Below are 22144 nucleotides of genomic sequence, written 5' to 3'. Positions count from 1 at the left end.
CTACTGCTTATGAAAACATCACGAGTACTTTCTTGATCTTTCTGTTTCTATCTCTGGAGACACCTTATCTACTGATGCCTACTATAAGCCTACGGACTCTCACAACAACCTGGACTATTCCTCTTCTCACCCTGTCTCTTGCAAAAATGCCATCCCCTTCTCGCAATTCCTCCGTCTCCGCCGCATCTGCTCTCAGGATGAGGCTTTTCATTCCAGGACGAAGAGGATGCCTTCCTTTTTTAAAGAAAGGGGCTTCCCTTCCTCCACCATCAACTCTACTCTCAAATGCATCTCTCCCATTTCACGTGCATCTGCTCTCACCCCATCCTCCCGCCACCCCACTAGGAATAGGGTTCCCCTGGTCCTCACCTACCACCCTACCAGCCTCCGGGTCCAACATCTAATTCTCCGCAACTTCTGCCACCTCCAACGGGATCCCACCACTAAGCACCTTTCCCTCCCCTCCCCCACTTTCCGCAGGGATCGCTCCCTACACGACTCCCTTGTCCATTCGTTCCCCCCCATTCCTTCCCACCAATCTCCCTCCCGGCACTTATAAGCGGAACAAGTGCTACACATGCCCTTACACTTCCTCCCTCACCATCATTCAGGGCCCCAGACAGTCCTTCCAGGTGAGGCGACATTTCACCTGTGAGTGGGCTGGGGTGACATACTGCGTCCGGTGCTCCCGATGTGGCCTTTTATATATGGGTGAGACCCGACGCAGACTGGGAGACCGCTTTGCTGAACATCTACGCCCTGTCCGCCAGAGAAAGCAGGAGCTCCCAGTGGCCACACATTTTAATTCCTCATCCCATTCCTATTCTGATATGTCTATCCACGGCCTCCTCTACTGTAAAGATGAAGCCACACTCAGGCCGGAGGAACAACACCTTATATTCCGTCTGGGTAGCCTCCAACCTGATGGCATGAACATTAATGTCTCTAACTTCCGTTAATGCCCCTCCTCCCCTTCTTACCCATCCCTTATTTTTCCACCCCCTCTTTTTTCCTCTCTCTGTCCCTCTCACAATAACTCATTGCCAGCTCTTCATCTTCCTCCCCTCCCCCTTTCTTGCTCCCTAGGCGTCCCATCCCATGATCCTCCCCCTTCTCCAGCTCTTAGCTTCATCCCTCCCCCTCCTGTCTTCTCCTATCATTTCGGATCTCCCCCTCCCACTCCCACTTCCAAATCTGTTACTACCTCTTCTTTCAGTTAGTCCTGACGAAGGGTCTCGGCCCGAAACGTCGACTGTACCTCTTCCTATGGATGCTGCCTGGCCTGCTGCGTTCCACCAGCATTTTGTGTGTGTTGCTTGAATTTCCAGCGTCTGCAGATTTCCTCGTTTGTGAGTACGAAAATTGCTATTCGATAAAGGAACAGACGAACTCTCCTAATATCTTTGGCTAACACATGCATTTTAGAGTGGGGGCGAATCTGCAGATTGGGTTCCGTTCAGTTTGGAAGCGCACCGCCACTTCCGCCTGCGTTCTTTAAAACTCACTTCCCTCGCATAAAGAAGGTATTGGGAAGTCCAAAGAAGAATCAACTAGAACTACTGATCGCGAAAACCGGAGGCACAAACATAGCGGATTTCAGTTCAGTAAGTAACCAGCTTATTAGCGCAGTGGATCTACCCTACTTATACCGGAGCTTCTAGTTGCTTTTTAAACATAATTTCGATATAAAATTTACACAGGAAGTACCAATGTTGATCGTCAACCTCTCCCCTCGCTGCAAACTCTCGGTTCGGAGGTTGCAAGCTTCCCCACGCTTTGTAGAGTGTTAGGCAGCTCCTTTCGCAGTGCGCAACGCGCGCACAAAATGCTGGGATATCTCAACAGGTCAGGCAGCATCTCTGGAGAGGAATAAACTGTCGCCGCTTTAAAACTCCTCACTGAGCCACCCCAGCGTTTTGTGTGTGTTGCTCTGGATTTCCAGCAGGTGCAGAATATCCCGTCTTTAGCCTTTCAGTCTGCTGAAGCCCGCTGTCCACGTTCTGTCACTGCTCAACCTTGCCATCAGCGGCAAACTCTTATTTACCAGGTTTGGCGGTTTGGTGCCAGACAACACCTAGCTTAACGCGGGTGGGTGCAGCCTTTATTCAGAAAAGAAACAAACGTATTTGCAAACTGATTTTATAGCAACCTCGTGGTCGAGATTCCTCTTTTGCTGAAAGCTTCAAAGTAGCGCGAGGGTTCGGTGGTATCCCGACTGTTGTGGAAGGTGCCGCGGTGCACTCTCGGAGTGGGTGTCGTCGAAGGGCTTCATTACCCGGACTGCGCCGTGCTCTCTCTGCTCGCTGTCCTCCTCAACGCCCTGACTTTTCAAACCGTAACCTTCACCCCCGCAGTTTCCACACCTCTTCGCTTCTCTTGAGATCTCTTGATTTCCCATTCAAATTTCTTATCCTTAACCCCCCCCCCCCCGAAAACATGCTTCATTTTCTCTGCTAGTATCTCCTTAAAGTTCAGGTTTGTGGAACGTAAACCTACCTGTGAACATTTTACAACGTGTATCGTTGCACATTTCCAACTTAATCATGAGCTGCTATCTCCAAGATCCATATCAACCCATTTGAACCTCTTCTTTACTGGAATATCTCATAAAGGAAATTTGCATTGAGCCACAAAAGGGGAACCACGGATGGGTGACAGAAAACTTGGCCAGAACTACGGGCTTCATGGTAGGTTTTGAAAGTCGAGAAAGGCACAGAGGGTAGGTTCAGTCAGGTTTGGGTTTTAGAAAGGTGAAGAGGAGGGCACAGGAAATATCACCATTTATGAGAGCTAACTGATCAAGCAGAAGGCAAGCTGAAAAGTGCTGTGATGTTATTGTGTTGTGCAGATGTACAGCATAGAAATGCAGTCTTCAACACAACAAATCTGTGGCAACCCATTTTGCCTATCCACACGAATCCCATAGGCCTACATTAGGAACTTGTCTTTTGAAGTGTCTGTCTAAAGGTTAATTAAATGTAGTAGTTTTATCTTATTCCATCACCTTCTCTTCTGGCAGGGAATTCCAGATACTAACCATCTCTGTGTAAAATTAAAGATTTCCCTTCAGACCCTTTAACATTCCTTCCTCTCACCTTAAGCCTCTTGGTTGTTATGCCCCTACCACTGAGGGAAGGAAAGATTCTGACTGTCTACCCCTATCTAGGTCTCTCATAATTTTCGTCCTTCTGTTAGGTTTTTCTTTATCCCTCAGGATATCCTTCAGCCTCCTTTACTCCAGAGCAGACAAGCCCAATCTCTCCTTTGAACTAAAATCCTCAAGGTTAATTTTATTTGTGTACACATAGGAAACAGGACTGTGGTTTTGGATGATGTCAGCACAGTGCAGCTTTCAACAAGAAAGTGGGCAGGACTAAAGATTCATCCTTACAGAATCCAGTTGCTGGCAGAAAAAGAAGTAGTTAATTTTAGTGTTAAGGCTGCAGCAGGATTGTGGTGTAGAAATAGGAAGTGAAACTTCACACTTCTGGACAGTGGAAGAGCGCCATTGGTCAACTACTTGACTGTTGAAAGCCATGTAGAGGTCAAGGAAGAAAAACACATGATGATCACAACACACAGTTTTATCTGTGGGTGTGCCAGCACTTTGGGCAGCCCATGAGGCATACAACTACACTGAGAGTTCTGCTTTAGCTACAAGACTGTAACACAAAACTTTTTTTAGAGTAGTACCTCACTGACTCACTCATACAAAACCAAGGAACAAAGTTAAATGGAATTGAGCATTACTGAAATCAACATGACAAATCGTGGAAATTTTTAATTTGCTTTGTCATTTCCAGCAGTGAGAAGTTATCTTAACATGTTAATAGCACTTTAGACAGGTCTGTTTTTATAATGTTAGCTCAAGGAATAAATACAGAATATTGCAGATATTTCCTCCACTCTTTAAGATTTTATCACAGTCACCCACCTCAAGTTAACATCAAGGCTGAAAGAGAACATCTTTACCAGCTTAATGGCAACTGTAATTATATTTGCAGGAGGTCCAAATGAATGGATTTTGCCGAGAATCCACATACGTCTCACTAGGATTGTGCAGAAGATCACTATCATATTTGGAAGTACATGCTGTGTGGGACACCATTGTACTTAGCTGTGGGGAAGCATCCCTGAGGGTATCTGTGTAAATGAAAGGTTTAGGAATTTGCATGAACTTAATGAGTATTGCCATCTGGGTTTTGGATTTGCTCACCAATACCTTGTTAACACCTAAGATTTGACGTCATTGATAGATTTTTCTCAGAAGGTTGCTACTTGAATGAGTAATAACATGACTGTGATAATGAGGCTACAGCCATACAAAAGACATGAATGTATGAGATGAGGATCTGCAATTATCTACAGTATTCAAAGTTCAAAGTAAATTTATTACCAAAGTACATATAGTCACCATATACAACCCTGAGATTCATTTTCTTTTGGGCATACTCAATAAATTGATAACAGAATCATAACTGTAATAAAATCAGTGAAAGACTGCACCAACTTGGGCATTCAACCAGTCTGCAAAAGATAGCAAACTGTGGAAATACAAAAAGAAAGAAAGAATAATAATAAATAAATAAGCAATAAATATTGAGAACATGAGATAAAGAATCCTTGAAAGTGAGTCCATAGGTTGTGGGAACAGTTCAGTTATGGGGTAGGTGAAGCCGAGTGAAGTTATCCCCTCTGGTTCAAGAACCTGATGGTTGATGGGTAATAACTGTTCCTGAACCTAGTGGTCTGAGCCCTGAGGCTCCTGTACCTTCTTCCCAATGGTAGCAGCGAGAAGAGAGCATGACCTGGGTGGTGGGGATTCCTGATGATGGATGCTGTTTTCCTGCGACAACAGTTCATATAGATGTGCTTAATAGTGGGGAGGGTTTTACCCATGATGGACCGGGCTGCATCCGCTACTTTCTGAAGGATTTTCCATTCAAGGATATTGATGTTCATATACCAGGCTGTGATACAACCAGTCAATATATTCTCCACTATACATCTATAGAAGTTTTTCTGAGTTTTAGATGTCATGTTGAATCTTTGCAAACTCCTAAGGAAATAGAGCTGCTGCTGTGATTTCTTTGTAATTTCCCTTACGTCCTGGGTGTAAGAGATGGCCTCCGAAATAATAGCACCGAGGAATTTAAAGTTGATGACCTGCTCCACCTCTGATCCTTCGATGAGGATTGGCTCATGGACCTTTGGTTTCCTTCAGCTGAAGTAATTCGCTCCTTCATCTTGCTGACATTGAGTAAGAGGTTGTTGTGATGGCACCACTCAGCCAGATCTTCAATCGCCCTCCTATATGCTGATTCATTGTCATCTTTAACTCTGTCCAAGACAGTGGTGTTGTCAGCAAACTTGAATACAGCATTGGAGCTGTGCTTATCCACACAGTCATAAGTGTAAAGAAAGTAGAGCAGGGGGCTAAGCACACAGCCTGTGGTGCACCTGTGCTGATGGAGATTGCAGAGGAGATGTTGTTGCCAATCCAAACTGACTGGGGTCTGCAAGTGAGGAAATCGAGGATCCAGTTGCACAGGGAGGTATTGAGGCCAAGTTCTTGAAGCTTATTGATTAGTTTTGAGGAGTTGATGGTATTGAATGCTGAGCTGTAATCAAAAAGGTGCATCATTGTTGTCCAGATGTTCCTGGATTGACTGAAAAACCAATGGGATGGCATCTGCTGTGGTCCTGTTGCTCCAGTAGGCAATTTGGAGTGGATCCAATTCACTTCTGAGGCAGGAGTTGATATGTTTCATCTCCAACCTCTCAAAACACTTCATTACTGTGGATGCAAGTGCTACTGGGTGATAATCATTAAGACAGGTTACTAAGTTCTTCTTAGGCACTGGTATAGTTGAAGTCTACTTGAAGCAGGTGGGGACCTCAGACTGCCGAAGTGAGGGGTTAAAGATCTCAGTGAACATTCCAGCCAGTTGATCAGCACAGGTCTTCAATACTCGGCCAGGTACCCCACCTGGACTGGATGCTTGTCATGGGTTCACCCTCCTAAAGACTGTTTGCACATTGGCCTCAGAGACTGAAATCATTGGATCATCAGGGCTGAGGGAGTTTGTGATGGTTCCTCCATGTTTTGAGGGTCAAAGTGAGCACAGAAGGTATGAAAGTGAAAGTGATGCCCTATTGTTGGCTATGTTGCTTGATTTAACTCCATAAGTGGTGTTAAAATGTTTCATAGCTAATTGAATTGTGAACACACAATGAGAAATTTGCAAGTGGGAGGTTGATACCAACAGGGAGATAAGTTACTGATCATTATTTTTTCAGGTAGTGCTTCAGAATACAGGAGCATCTGAAATAGAATTAGACATAAGCCACTTGGCTTCTATCCCCTGCTCAGCAGTACAATAAGATCGTGGCTGATGTTTTGAGATAAGTGAGTCCACAGATGCTGGAAATTTGGATCAACAAGTCCAAATTCTGGAATCTCCCCTTCCCCCGCCTTTTTATTTTGGCTCCTGCCCCTTCCTTTCCAATTCTGATGAAGGGTTTCAGTTTGAAACATCAACTGTACATTCCCCACCATAGATGCTTTCTGATCTCCAGCATTTCATGTGCATTGATTGACAATATTTTATCTGAGTACAGATCTTCTGCATCAAATCCACATCTATTGACACCTTTAATATTTACATATTTGTCAACCTCCGACTTGAGTATACTCAACCACTGAACTTCTTGTGAAATGAATTGCAAAGGTTCACCCTGGGAGCAAAGGTTTGCTGTCAACTCAGTCCTGATGGCTGAACCCCTTTGCTTGTTAAACTGTGATCCCCACTTCTAGATTCTTTAGCTAGGAAACATTGTTTGTTCATGCTTCTACCCAGTGAAGCTACATAGGATTTAATTCCATTTCACAGTATAATCCCCTCCAGCCCAAGAACCAAGATCATAGAATTTTATTGTGCCCACTCTTCTGCAGGTGTAATGTGTCTTGTTTAGGGAGACCAGACCTGTACATATTATTCCAGATGGAGTTTCAGTAGTGCTCTTGATAATTGCCATGAGACTTGTACATGCATCCTCCTACCTTCATAACTGGTTACTGAGTGTTACATTTCAGTACTTCAAGACCTGCAAGGACAACCAGATCCTGATGAAAACCAGTTTCGTTGAAAACCACTCTTAACACTCAAAGAAATATACTGTTTCTGTCTATTTTCTGAGCAAGTCAATAAAAATTTTGCAAATCCTGTTGCAGCTGCGTATAACTTTGGTTAGACCACATATGAAGTAGTTTTGACCATTCTGCATTACAGAAAGGAAGTGGAGGGTTTGGAGAAGGTGCAGAAGAGGTAGACCGCAATGTTGCCTCGAATTGAGAACCTTACCTATGGAAAGAGAATCAGAGTCAGAATCAGGTTTAATATCACTGGCATAGTCGTGAAATACATTGTTTTGTGGCTACAGTGCATTGCAATACATAACAATAAAAACATAAATTATTATATATTATATATACAGCATATATAAAATTGATAGTGCAGAAAGAAAACAAACAAAAAAATAGTGAGGTAGCGTACAATGGTTCATTGTCCATTCAGAAATGTGATGGTGCAAGGGAGAAGCCGTTCCTGAAACGTTTTGTGTGTGTCTTCAGGCTCCTCTACCTCCTCCTTGATGGTAGCAATGAGAAGAGGGCACATTCTGGGTATCGGGGGATCCTTAATAATGGGTGCCGCCTTTTTGAGCCATTCCTGAGGAGGCTGGTGCCCATGATGGTGCTGGCTGAGACTATAATTTTCTGCAGCTTTTTCTGATCTTGTGCAGTGGCCCCTCCATTACCAGACGGTGATGCAACCAGTTAGAATGCTCTACACGGTACACCCATAGAAATTTGTGAGAGCCTCTGGTGACATACCCAATTCTCCTCAAACTCCTAATCAAATATAGCTGCTGCTGTGCCTTCTTTGTAACTGCATCAATATGTTGGGCACAGGGTAGACCTTCAGAGGTACTGACACCCAGGAACTCACCATTTCCACTGCTGATCCTTTGATGAGGACAGGTATGGGTGTTTCCTCGTCATCCCCTTCCTGAAAGACGTGGGTTGTTTTCCCTGGAATATCGGAGTTTGAGGACATTTCTCTGCCTGAGAAAAGTGTGTGAATTTATGAGAGGCATCGACAAGGTAGACTGTCAGACTCTTTTTCCAAACTAGGAGAAGCCAAACACTAGGGGGCAGAGCTTTAAGGTGCGAATGGGAAAGTTTAAGGGACATTTACGAGGCCATGTGGTATGTACTTGGAATGTGATTTTCAGAGAAGTGATGGAAGGTGTTATAATAGCAATACTTGAGAGGCATTTGGATAGAAATATGAATAGGCAGGGAATGGAGGGACATGGGTCACGTGCAGGCAGAAGGGAATACTTTAAATTGGCATTATAGTCAATACAGTACAGGCAATGTTGGCTGAGGGACCTGTTCCAGTACTATACTGTTCCACATTCTATAACTCATTTTTATTCATTACATTCCATCCGCCTTACTCTTGCCAGTCAAAATGCTTAACTATATTTACGTGGAACTTCTGTTCAATTCAATACTGTGATCCCCTCCAAGCTGATCACCAAACTTTGCCGGCTTGGTATCAGCGTATCCCTCTGCAATTGGACCTTGGACTTTCTGACTAACAGACCCCAATCAGTGAAGTTAGACAACCTCTCTGTCATAAGGAGGTGGCTGGGAATGGACCCAAGTGCAAGACACAGACACTGAAGGACTAGAGACAGGACTAGGATACAGGCTGAGGGCAAGGACATGGACAGGAAAACCAGGAACCTGGAACAGAACTGGACAAGAGAGCTAGGAGCCTGGGCTTGGACTCCGAGCCAGAGACTAGGCAAGGACCCAGTACCTGGGTCTTGCCTCTGGCTCGGACCCCAGAACTAGGCAGGGACGAGGCTTGGCTGGCAGGCAGGGCGAGGCTGGAGTCTTAGAGACTTGAGGCAAGGCTTGGCAGGAGGCAGGAGATGAGGCGAGGCTTGGCAGGAGGCAGGAGATGAGGCAAGGCTTGGCAGGAGGCAGGAGACTTGAGGCGAGGCTTGGCAGGAGGCAGGAGACGAGGCAAGGCTTGGCAGGAGGCAGGAGACTTGAGGCGAGGCTTGGCAGGAGGCAGGAGACGAGGCAAGGCTTGGCAGGAGGCAGGAGACGAGGCAAGGCTTGGCAGGAGGCAGGAGACGAGGCGAGGCTGGAGGCTTGAGGCGAGGCTTGGCGGGAGGCTGGAGTCTTCAGGCTTGAGGCTAGGCAGGCTCCTCCGGGGCAGGACGCAGTACTCTTGGGCAGGGCACGGCTCAGCACCCGACGGAGGCTGGGAGAGGAAGGGACAGAACCAACCGCAGGTAACGGCAAGATGGCCAGGCTTACCTGGGCGGAGGCAAGGGACAGGAAGGGAGCTAGGTACAGGGTGGCTCCAGGACAAGACTGCAGGCGAGACGAGGCAAGAGTTAACAGCAAGACAAGGCAAGGCTTCAGGCAATGCAAGGTGAGACGAGAACTTCAGGCGAGGCGAGAGTTACCGGCAAGACAAGGCAGGGCTTCAGGCGAGGAAACAGAAGGCAGAGGAAGGGATACAAGGAGTAAGGACAAGAACAATCCAGCAACCACGCCCTGGTCTCTGAAGGTATTTATGCTGCCAGCCCCAGTGAGCATCAGCTGCCTCAATTAGAGCTAAACAAGAACAAAAACAGGGTAAACAGGAAAACCTGGAGCAAGGGTCGATGGACCGGACCGTGAACAGGAATACGGACTTCACGGACCGGACCATGACACTGTCCTCCTCCACTCTCACCCTGAATACCGGCGTGCCTCAAGGCTGTGTGCTGAACCCTCTTCTGTACTCCCTTTTCACCTATGACTACGTTCCTGTACATGGTTCTAACTCCATAATCAAGTTCGCAGACGGCACCACGGTGGTTGGTCTGATCAGAGGGGATAACGAGATGGCTTACAGGGACGAGATCCAGCACCTGGCCGCGTGGTGTGCCGACAACAACCTGGCCCTTAACACCCAGAAGACCAAGGAGATCATTGTGGACTTCAGGCATGCCAGGAGTCACACTCATGTCCCCATCTACATCAACAGAACTGTAGTGGAGCGTGTATCAAGCTTCAAATTCCTTGGTGTCTACATTTCCGAGGATCTCACATGGTCCCTGAACTCCTCCATCCTGATCAAAAAGGAACAACAGCGCCTTTATTTCCTGCAGAGCATCAAGAAAGTTCACCTCTGTCCCAGGATACTGACGGACTTTTACCGCTGTACCATTGAGAGCATACTGTCCAACTGCATCTCAGTGTGGTATGGCAATTGTCCCGTATCAGACCGCAAAGCACTCCAGCGTGTGGTGAAAACTGCCCAGCGGATTATCAGCACCCAATTGCCCACCATTGAGAACACCTACCATAAACGCTGCTTGGGCAGGGCGAAAAGCATCATCAGGGATGCATCTCACCATAACCATGGACTTTTTACTCTCCTCCCATCCGGTAGGCGCTACAGGAGCCTCCGCTCCCGCACCAGCAGGCACAGGAAGAGCTTCTTCCCTGAGGCTGTGACACTGCTCAACCTCTCATCACAGTGCGAAGCAGTATTGCATCCATATTGTACTGTCTCAGTACTTCCATATTTGTGTGCTGTAGCACTTTTTTATTCGCAGTTATTTTGTAAATAACACTATTCTTTGCATTTCTGGTCAGATGCTAAATGCATTTCATTGGCTTTGTATCTGTACTCGGCACAATGACAATAAAGTTGAATCTAATCTAATCTAATCTGCATTTTTTGATAACTCATAGGAGTGTGGGCATTTATATCAACTTAAGGAGCTGTGTACATAAAAAAAACTTGTTTAGAATTCCTGTTAAATGTATGAAAATGTTTCCATTTGCACATATGTTTTTAACTCTCCCCGAGGCACTGAGCTGAAACAGAAACAGGCTTACATAATTTCTGGCTGAGTGTAATTCTGCAAAATGTATCTGAGTGCACTATTGCTCAATATGGAAACTTAGTTTACCTTTTTGCTTTTTGCTTGCTGCTTTTATTTCTGGCAAGAGATGTATACGAAGCGTGGGAGGATGTATATTTTATTTATTTAGATTTTTGCCACCCAGCAACCCCCAACAACCCCCCTGACTAACCCTTACCTAATCACGGAATAATTTACAATGACTAATTAGCCTACAAACCGGTACGCCTTTGGACTCTGGGAGGAAGCTGGAGCACCTGGGGAAAAGCCATGCATTCCACAGGGAGGACGTACAGACTCTTTACAGAGGACCCCAGGATTGAACTTTGAACTCCGACACCCTGAGCTGCAATAGTGTTGTGTTAACCGTACAAAAGTGATCCTCATTTTTTCAGAGGTTTCTACAAAAATAAGAGATTGACGGGAACTGAGACTAAATATTTAACATAGATTGAGAACTAAATCAAGCAGTCTAGAGAGGGGCAAAGAACAAGTTAAAAGGAAACACATTTTGTGATCTGACTCTGCAAGGCAATTCACATGAAGTTCTGTTGAAGTGAAAGAAATTTGCAAAAGATAATACTTTACATATCTCATACTTGGACCATACCACAAATGAGCAGGTCCACAAGACCATCCAGCACCACATTGGCCCCCATGAAGACCTTCTCAAAATGGTGAAGAAAAGGAAGCTGAGATGGTACGGCCACGTAACAAGATCCAGTGGCCTTGCAAAGACCGTTCTACAAGGAACTGTGGAGGGGAAAAGAAGGAGAGGCAGACAGAGGAAAAGATGGATGGACAACATTAAAGAATGGACAGGGAAAACAACTGCGGTGACCCAGGCTCTGGCACACAACCGCGACAGATGGAACAGACTGGTGCAAAGCTTGTCATGACTGCACCCCGACGACTCCACCAGGAGTTAAGGGTGCAAGGAAGGAAGGAAGGGATATGCTAAGACCAGATAATCTTTTTTTGCAGTAATGAGAGGATGAATATTGACCAGGACTCCTGGGAGAACTACAAACCCCATTTCCAGAAAAATTGGGATATTTTCCAAAATGCAATAAAAATAAAAATCTGTGATATGTTAATTCACGTGAACATTTATTTAACTGACGAAAGTACAAAGAAAAGATTTTCAATTGTTTTACTAACCAACTTAATTGTATTTTGTAAACATACACAAATTTAGAATTTGATGGTTGCAACACACTCAACAAAAGTTGGGACAGAGTTAAAATAAGATTGAAAAGTGCACAGAATATTCAAGTAACACCGGTTTGGAAGACTCCACATTAAGCAGGCTAATTGGTAGCAGGTGAGGTATCATGACTGGGTATAAGAGTAGCGTCCATCAAAGGCTCAGTCTTTGCAAGCAAGGATGGGTCGTGGCTCACCCCTTTGTGCCAAAATTCGTGAGAGAATTGTTAGTCAGTTCAAAAGGAACATTTCTCAATGCAAGATTGCAGAGAATTTAGGTCTTTCAACATCTACAGTACATAATATTGTGAAAAGATTCAGAGAATTCAGAGACATCTCAGTGTGTAAAGGGCAAGGTCGGAAACCACTGTTGAATGTGCGTGATCTTCGAGCCCTCAGGCGGCACTGCCTAAGAAACTGTCATGCTACTGTGACAATTATTGCCACCTGGGCTCGGGAGTACTTCGGAAAACCATTGTCACTCAACACAGTCCGTTGCTGAATCCAGAAATGCAACTTGAAACTGTATTACGCAAGGAGGAAGCCATACATCAACTCTATGCAGAAACGCCGGCGAGTTCTCTGGGCCCGAGCTCATCTCAGATGGACCAAAAGACTGTGGAACCGTGTGCTGTGGTCAGATGAGTCCACATTTCAGCTAGTTTTCAGAAAAAACAGGCATCAAGTTCTCTGTGCCAAAGATGAAAACGAACATCCAGATGGGTGAGTTGCATGTATGTGAAGGTACCATTGACTCTGAGGTGTATATTAGGATCTTAGAGAGACATATGTTGCCATCAAGGCGACGTCTCTTCCCGGGACGTCCATGCTTATCTCAGCAGGACAATGCCAGACCACATTCTGCACGGGCTACAACAGCGTGGCTTTGTAGACACAGAGTGCGTGTGCTTGACTGGCCTTCTGCCAGTCCAGATCTATCCCCTATTGAAAATGTATGGCGCATCATGAAGAGGAGAATCAGACAACGGAGACCATGGACTGTTGAGCAGCTGAAGCCTTATATCAAGCAAGAATGGACAAAATTTCCAATTGCAAATCTACTACAATTAGTATCCTCAGTTCCAAAACGATTAAAAAGTGTTATTAAAAGGAAAGGTGATGTAACACAATGGTAAACATGCCTCTGTCCCAACTTCTGTTGAGTGTGTTGCAGCCATCAAATTCTAAATTTGTGTATGTTTACAAAATACAATTAAGTTGGTCAGTAAAACTATTGAAAATCTTTTCTTTGTACTTTTGTCAGTTAAATAAAGGTTCACATGAATTAACATATCACAGATTTCTGTTTTTATTGCATTTTGGAAAATATCCAAACTTTTCTGGAAATGAGGTTTGTACATTGTGCTGAACAAAAATCTTAGCATTTAATTGTTGATGTAAAGGTAGAGGGGTCCTTGGCTCAACTCTCTCAGAACTGCAGTGCAAAGTTGGCCCAAACGTTTTGCTCAAGTCTTGAGTGGGTGTGAACCGCAGCACCTTTAGACACAGCCACCATCGTAGCTTGTTAATATATCGGTAGTTTAAAAGACTGAGATGCTCACTAATTGAAATGGATGGAAAAACAGGCAAATATGGATTTTCTGAGCTCAGCAGATCTTCCCACCAGCTTAACAGTGATTGAGTTCATTTTGCCCTTAGCTATTACCTCATGAGTCTCTGCATCCAACACATCATTCTCTACAACTTCCACCATCGCCAAAGAGATATAGCTGTACCTTCCTCTCATTCTCTGCTTTCTGCAGGGGTCACTCCCTCTGTGATTCCCTTGTCCATTTGTCTCTCCCCACTGATCTCCCTCCCAACACTTATCCCTGTAAGTGGCCAAAGTTCTACACCTGTCCATTCACCTCCTCCCTTCTCCATTCAGGGCCTCAAACAGTTCTTCCAGGTCAGGCAATGTTTCACCTGCAAATCAGCTGGGGTCATCTATCGTGTCCAGCGCTCCTGATGCGGCCTCCTCCACATTGGTGAGACCCTTTGAAAATTGGGGGACCGCTTCGTCAAGCACCACCACTCCATCTGCCAAAAGCAGAACTTCCTGCTGACCAAACATTTTAATTCTGATTCCTATTCTCGTCCCAACACATCAGTCCATGGCCTCCTCCTGTGCCATGATGAGGCCACCCTCAGGGTGGAGGAGCAATGGTTGATATTCCGCATGGGTAGCCTCCAGCCTGATGGTATGAACATCGATTTCTCTTCACGGTTGGAAAAAACCTCCCCTTCCGCTCTTCTATTCCCAACCCTGGCGTTTTGCTCTCCTCACCTGCCTATCACTCCCCACTGGATGCCCTCTTCCTTCCCTTTCTCCAGTGGTCTACTCTCTCCTATCAGATTTCTTCCTCTCCCTTTCCTACCCACCTGGCTTCCCCTAACACCTTCCAGCTATCCTCCTTCCCTTCCACCCTCCTTTTTATTCTGGCATCTTCTCCCTGCCTTTCCAGCCCTGAAGAAGGGTCTCGGCTGAAAACTTTAACTGTTTAGTCTTTTCCAAAGATGCTGGCTGGCCTGCTGAGCTCCTCCAGTATTTTGTGTGTATTGCTTTGGATTTCTAGCATCTGCAGAATTTCTTGGGTTTAAGATTGTGGAATGCAATGCATAATTAGGGAGAAAGTTTGAAGTAGATTTTGTGTTTTAAAAAAATGAATATATATGCAGTTTATGGATTTTCCATCATCTGGCTGGTCTCGTGCCTCTGGAACATACTGGTATATAAGTAAAGACAGTAACTAAATTTTGAAAAAAAAAGTATTTTATCATTTATACTTTGGTCCCTTAATGTGATGGCAATGATGTTATTGGTCCAGCAAATGGGTGTGATAGGGTATCTTGGAGTGGTACAGGATATCTCAGATTATTCTACCAAATAAGGAGCACTTTTACCAGTTCGCTGAAATATTTATACTCAGAGGGATCTGTTTTCATCATTTGTAGTTTCCAGTAATATAGCTTAAATTAGTAAATGGAAGAGAAAGAAGTCAGCAAGATTACTGTTACTAGGGCAGTGACACAGAGAAAATTGTTGAAGGCGTGAGCTGAAAAAGAAGTTCCTGAGTCCTAATGGACTTCGTCTGAAGTCTAAGGTGAAATGGCCGTTGACATGGTTGATGAATTCGATTGGATCCATTAGATTGGAAAACAGTAATGTAACCTATTTTTCTGAAAGGGCGGGGAGTCCAGTTTTAGGGAAAGTATGAGAAGATATTTTTAAAAACAAAAAGGCAGAGCACTGAAAAAATATCACAGGACACTCAAAGCTGCTGGGCAGGTTGATTCTGTGGTTAAGAAGGCATACGGTGCATTGGCCTTCATCAATTGTGGGATTGAGTTTAGAAGCCGAGAGCTAATGTTGCAGCTATATATAGGACCCTGGTCAGACCCCACTTGGAGTACTGTGCTCAGTTCTGGTCGCCTCACTACAGGAAGGATGTGGAAACCATAGAAAGTGTGCAGAGGAAATTTAGAAGGATGTTGCCTGGATTGGGGAGCATGCCTTATGAGAATAGGTTGAGTGAACTCAGCCTTTTTTCCTTGGAATGACAGAGGATGAGAGATGACCTGATAGAGGTGTATAAAAGGATGAGAGGCATTGATCATGTGGATAGTCAGAGGCTTTTTCCCAGGACTAAAATGGCTAGTATGAGAGGGCACAGTTTTAAGGTGATTGGAAGTAGGTACAGAGGAGATGTCAGGGGTAAGTTTTTTATGCAGGGAGTGGTGAGTGTGTGGAATGGGCTGTCGGCGACAGTGGTGGAGGTGGATCCGATATTGCCTTTTAGGAGACTCCTGGAGGGTACATGGAGCTCAGAAAAATAGATGTCTATGGGTAACCCTAGGTAATTTCTAAGGTAAGGACATTTTGGGCACAGCTTTGTGGGCCAAAGGGTCTGTATTGTGCTGTAGGTTTTCTATGTATCTATGAATTAGGCAATACTGTAAGGGAAATACGTTTGACCAACTGAACTTGTTCAAAGTAATTGTGCTTTGGATAAAGAGAAAATAGAGTTACTTAGATTTGCAGAAGGTATCATACCACATTTTATTGCAAAAAATAAAATCACATGGTGGCATGCAAGTGGGGATATCAACCAGGCTCAGAGGAAACAGTGAGTCAGAATAAATAGATTTTTTAAAATTAATGATTGGGAAGCTAAGGTTGCTGCTGTTTCAGAGACAGATCAAAAGATAAGCTGTGAAGAGAATATCATGAGGCAGAACAGGGGTACAGATAGTGAATAGGAAACAAATGGCAAAAGTGTGGGAAAATGTGAAGTTCTCCAATTTGGTAGGATGAAACACTTTTTTCCCCCATTTCCATGGTTTAAGTGGTGAAAGATAGCAGAACACTGAGATGCCAAGGGGTCTGCGTGTTCTAATGACTTTCTCATGAGGTTCAAAAGATAATTAGGAAAATGACAGAATGTAATTGTTTATTACTAAAGGAGCTGAATGCAAAAGGAGGGAGATTATGCTTTAATTGTATGGGCAATGGTGAGATGATACTTGTGAACACAATTGGTCTCTTAACTAATGAAGGATGTTAATGCATTATGAGTATTGATCGGTGTGAGCCCCTGGCCTCCCTGCCATAATCTGCATCTGAACACCTCTACACCAAACTTCTGGACTTCCATCAGGTGAACCAATCCCTTAACCTTGTCTTCTCTGAAATGAAGTTGGAATCCTTCAATGGTTTAATACAATTGATCTTCCTTCATACTCCCGCTCAAGATGGCGCCACCGAACGATGATTCCTTGGGCGACACCTCAGGCAGATAACTAATCTCTTCAATTATTTCACTTTCTCTACATCTTCTGCTTGTTCTTTTGGTCTTGATTGTGCTTCAGAAACTGTTGGAGCCTGTGACGTGCAGTTTGGATGGGTGATTTGTTAGTTTTTGTGTGAGGGAGGGAATTGGGGGTTGATGTTCTAGCTGCCATTGCCCATGTGGGCAATTTGTTAGATTTTTGTTGGGGGGGTGGGAGGGGTTGGGGTTTTCAAGTTTGTTTCTTTTTCTTTTTCATGCGGGGGGGTGGGGTGGGGGGGGTTGATGTCTTTTCTTTCAACAACTCCCATGGTTTTTCCATATTTCATGGCTATCTGGAGAAGATGAATAGCAGAGTTCTATTGTATATGCATGCTTTGACAATGAAATGAACCTTTGAATCTTTTCATATGTATAACGAGTATGGATGTTATGGATCTGGCCTGACATTGTCCCAATTCAAATGGTAATCAAAGTTTTTTAAGGAATTTCATCCATCAAGCAATTACTTTATTAGGTGTGGACAAGTATTTGGTGAAATATCAATGGACTCCTCTACACAATCTCCAAGCTACTTAATTCATGTAAATTTTTAAAAAACAGCATCAAACTCAGCTTTAAAATCTAAATTGCATTTGGAAATTCCCTAAGTTTCACTATGTCATGGACAAAATGACTCAAAGTGATACCCATGTCACAAAATGTCTGCCATAATTGGCTAAACATTAAACTGTGGCTTTTATCCTATGAAAACCTATTACACTATGTGAGTGCAGGGATTAAAATGGTTAATGCCTTCCTATTTGAATAAGGTCTAGAAAGGCACTGTTCTTCCTATTTAATTGTAATTATTGTCTATTTTAATGTCATTCATGATTTGTTCAAATTTAATAATTCTCTGCAAAATAATCCTTTATATACTTACACTTCACAGAAAAACACCAAAAGTGAAACGTACAGGGGGAAATACTTTTCTGAATGACAAATATATATCAAAATGGTGTTTTTTAGATTTTAATATATATATCTATAAGCTCATCTGTCTGCATGTCTCCCTGCTTCAATGTGTATGTCGACTGGTTGCAGACTCTGACCTCAGTAAGACAGGAGATATTTATGAACTCTTTCAATTATCTGTGTGTGAACATGTCTGTCTTAGGTTGACCAATTATAGTTCTGAATCTAATTGATGTCCAGAAATTGTTCCATCTCTTGCTATTCAGCGTAATGTTTAGGCAAACAGCCAGATTCTGGTAGTTCGTGTGGATGTGAGTCATAACTTGCAGGCTGCAACTCCCGTTCAAGTTCACAGGAACCTAGAAATTAATCTTGATTATTTTTGGCATGTTAAAACAGGGTGTTAATGCTTTTTTTTAAAGATCTAAACTGCTGGTCAAATTCAACAGCATTGGGCTTCTTTGCATCTTGCATATTGCTTCAAAAACAGATGGTGGAGTTGAGAAGCTTGAATTGAGGCACTCTGGTAATTTGTGATAAAGCTGAGAAGTCATGATCCGGTCCTTAATGAACATCACCAGCATTCTCTGGTTGCTGAAGTTTGTAAGTCAAAACTGCTTCAGTAATCCCAGACGACAGGAAATATGCTGCAGTGCCTACCAGGAAGATCATGCTACCCATTTTTATAGCAAAGCACACAAAGTGCTGGAGAAACTCAGCCAGTCATGCAACATCTATGGAGCTGAATAAGCAGTTGACATTTTGGACCGAGGCGCTGACTGTTTATTCTCCTCCAGTGCTTTGTGTGCGTTGCTCAAGGTTTCTAGCATTTGCAGAATCTCTTGTGTCCTTTTTTACCATCACATAGACCCTTCAGTATTACAGCTAGGATTTCCTGGATGGACATTACTTGGAAGATGTTTGTAAGGATGTAACTGCAGTTGCATAATGTCTGCACATTGGGGAAAACTTGCAATGACAGAACATGCCCATGGGTGCTCCAGTGCCTTGATGAGAACGAGGTGATATCTAAACATCTCACACAGATGATCACTGGCTTCCCGAATGGAGTGTCAAGAGGTGATATCTAAACATCTCACACAGATGATCACTGGCTTCCCGAATGGAGTGTCAACAGCCATATGTAGTTTATGGCATTTACCACTAGCTATGGTCTAGAATGAGCCTGAGGCTGAGAGATTGAATGAACCTGATGCTCCGTTCCAGAGCAGTGCAGGCTTGTAGGTCACGAGGTTTCTTGGGGGACCCAGATGTAAGTGAGGACCACATCTGGTGGAACAGTAACCTGAGCAGACTTTGCTCATTGAAGAAGTGCAGATTGGAGCAACACTGGGATGGATAAGGTGTTGAGAGCTGCTCCCATGTACACCAGCTCTGATATACCTCCTGTAGGTCCCTGCGGTGGCTGGGAAGCATCTTTTGCACGTCCTTGTCATTCATAAAGAGTAGTAAGTCTTGGTAAGTTGGTATTGGAAGGAAAACTTGGTGCTGACAAAGTATTTGAAGATGCAAGGAAGAGTTAGAGCTCAGTGTGAGCACCATGCAGAGTGATCAGTGGGCATATAGTATGCAGTGCAGCAGGCTGTCTGACTGTGACTCCAGTTGTAGTCGAAGCAGTGGATAGAGTCGCATTCTGTACAGCGGGCTATGATTCCAGCTGTACTGTGAATTGCACGTAGAGTAAGCTGTGTTTGAGCAGTGTGCCATGCAGGTCGATGACTCCAGCTGTGAAGTGAGCACTTTTGCAGAATAAGCTGCAAGCATGTTGTGTGCTGTAGATCAGTGTGACTGTAACTCCACATGTAATGGCAACAGCTCATCAATATTCAGACTGATTTTGTTGGAAAATTCACCAGCAAATTTTCTTTGTAGCACTGCTGTTGACATTATGTTAAAGATTAAGATTAGCCTTATTTGTCACGTGTACTTCAAAGCATTGAAACATAGAGTCAAGTGCGTCATTTGAGTCAAATTGGACCTCAAGGGTGGTGTTCTCAGGATTGCTGCCAGTGCTACGTGACAGTGATGGCAAGAATTGGAGGAGATGGCAGTTGAATGTGTGGCTGAGGAGTTGGTGCAGGGAGCAGGGTTTTAGATTTTTAGATCATTGGGATCTCTTCTGGGGAAGGTGGGACCTGTACAGATTGGATGGGTTGCACCTGAACTCGAGGGGGAGCAATATTCTTGCAGGTAGGTTTGCTGGAATGGTTCGGGTGGGTTTAAACTAATTTGCAAGGGGGATGGGACCCAGAGCAATAAAGCAGTGAAAGAAGTGCATGGAGTAAAGCCAGATCTAACATATAAAGAGGCTTTGAGGAAAGAGAAGCAGAATAAAGGGTGTAAAAGTAGTAAGGTAGAAGGGCTAAAGTGCATGTACTTCAATGAAAGAAACATCAGGAACAAAGGTGATAAACTGAGAGCTTGGATACATACATGGAATTATGACGTAGTGGCCATTACAGAGACTTGGCTGGCACCAGGGCAGGAATGGATTCTCAATATTCCTGGATTTCAGTGCTTTAAAAGGGATAGAGAGGGCGGGAGGGGAGGAGGGGTGGCATTACTGGTCAGGGATACTATTACAGCTACAGAAAGGGTGGGTAATGTAGCAGGATCCTCTTTTGAGTCAGTATGGGTGGAAGTCAGGAACAGGAAGGGAGCAATTACTCTATTGGGAGTATTCTATACACCCTCCGGTAGCAGCAGAGATACCGAGGAGCAGATTGGGAGGCAGATTTTGGAAAGGTGCAAAAATAACAGGGTTATTATCATGGGTGACTTTAACTTCCCTAATATTGATTGGCACCTGATTAGTTCCAAGGGTTTAGATGGGGCAGAGTTTGTTAAGTGTGTCCAGGACGGATTCCTGTCACAGTATGTTGACAGGCCGACTAGGGGGGATGCCATACTAGATCTAGTATTAGGTAACAAACCGGGTCAGGTCACAGATCTCTCAGTGGGTGAGCATCTGGGGGACAGTGACCATCGCTCCCTGGCCTTTAGTATTATCATGGAAAAGGACAGAATCAGAGAGGACAGGAAAATTTTTAATTGGGGAAGGGCAAATTATGAGGCTATAAGGCTAGAACTTGCGGGTGTGAATTGGGATGATGTTTTTGCATGGAAACGTACTATGGACATGTGGTCGATGTTTTGAGATCTCTCGCAGGATGTTAGGGATAAATTTGTCCCAGTGAGGAAGATAAAGAATGGTAGGGTGAAGGAACCATGGGTGACAAGTGAGGTGGAAAATCTAGGTCAGGTGGAAGAAGGCAGCATACATGAGGTTTAGGAAGCAAGGATCAGATGGGTCTATTGAGGAATATAAGGAAGCAAGAAAGGAGCTTAAGAAGGGGCTGAGAAGAGCAAGAAAGGAACATGAGAAGGCCTTGGTGAGTAGGGTAAAGGAAAACCCCAAGGCATTCTTCAATTATGTGAAGAACAAAAGGATGACAGGAGTGAAGATAGGACCAATTAGAGATTAAGACAGGAAGATGTGCCTGGAGGCTGTGGAAGTGAGCGAGGTCCTCAATGAATACTTCTCTTTGGTATTCACCAATGAGAGGGAACTTGATGACAGTGAGGACAATATGAGTGAGGTTGATGTTCTGGAGCACGTTGATATTGAGGGAGAGGAGGTGTTGGAGTTATTAAAATACATTAGGATGGATAAGTCCCCGGGGCCTGACAGAATATTCCCCAGGCTGCTCCATGAGGCGAGGGAAGTGATTGCTGAGCCTCTGGCTAGGATCTTTATGTCCTTGTTGTCTACAGGAATGGTACCGGAGGACTGGAGGGAGGTGAATGTTGTCCCCTTGTTCAAAAAAGGTAGTAGGGATAGTCCGGGTAATTATAGACCAGTGAGCCTTACATTTGTGGTGGGAAAGATGTTGGAAAAGATTCTTAGAGATAGGATCTGTGGGCATTTAGAGAATCATGGTCTGATCAGGGACAGTCAGCATGACTTTATGAAGGGCAGATCATGTCTAACAAGCCTGATAGAGTTCTTTGAGGAGGTGACCAGGCATATAGATGGGTGTAATGCAGTGGATGTGATCTATATGGATTTTAGTAAGGCATTTGACAAGGTTCCACATGGTAGGCTTATTCAGAAAGTCAGAAGGCATGGGATCCAGGGAAGTTTGGCCAGGTGGATTCAGAATTGGCTT

The 22144-nt window shown here is 44.3% G+C and overlaps 1 protein-coding gene and 1 long non-coding RNA gene across 3 annotated transcripts in view; one reads left to right on the top strand and one right to left on the bottom strand.

Moving 5' to 3' along the window:
* LOC140199381 (uncharacterized) overlaps positions 1 to 1644 on the bottom strand; it is a 32570-nt gene extending 30926 nt beyond the window's left edge. Inside the window, exon 1 of the long non-coding RNA XR_011886407.1 lies at positions 1205 to 1644. This is a non-coding gene — a long non-coding RNA (uncharacterized lncRNA). The remainder of the gene's footprint in view (positions 1 to 1204) is intronic.
* Positions 1221 to 22144, top strand: part of LOC140199380 (integrin beta-2-like) — a 108770-nt gene continuing 87846 nt past the window's right edge. For both annotated transcript variants that reach the window (XM_072261372.1, XM_072261371.1), the window contains exon 1: positions 1221 to 1604. The gene's annotated coding sequence lies outside the window, so the exon portion shown is untranslated. The remainder of the gene's footprint in view (positions 1605 to 22144) is intronic.

Source organism: Mobula birostris, chromosome 6 (genome assembly GCF_030028105.1).
Source record: "Mobula birostris isolate sMobBir1 chromosome 6, sMobBir1.hap1, whole genome shotgun sequence".
NCBI lineage: Eukaryota > Metazoa > Chordata > Chondrichthyes > Myliobatiformes > Myliobatidae > Mobula > Mobula birostris.
This window is presented reverse-complemented; position numbering and strand designations above follow the sequence as displayed.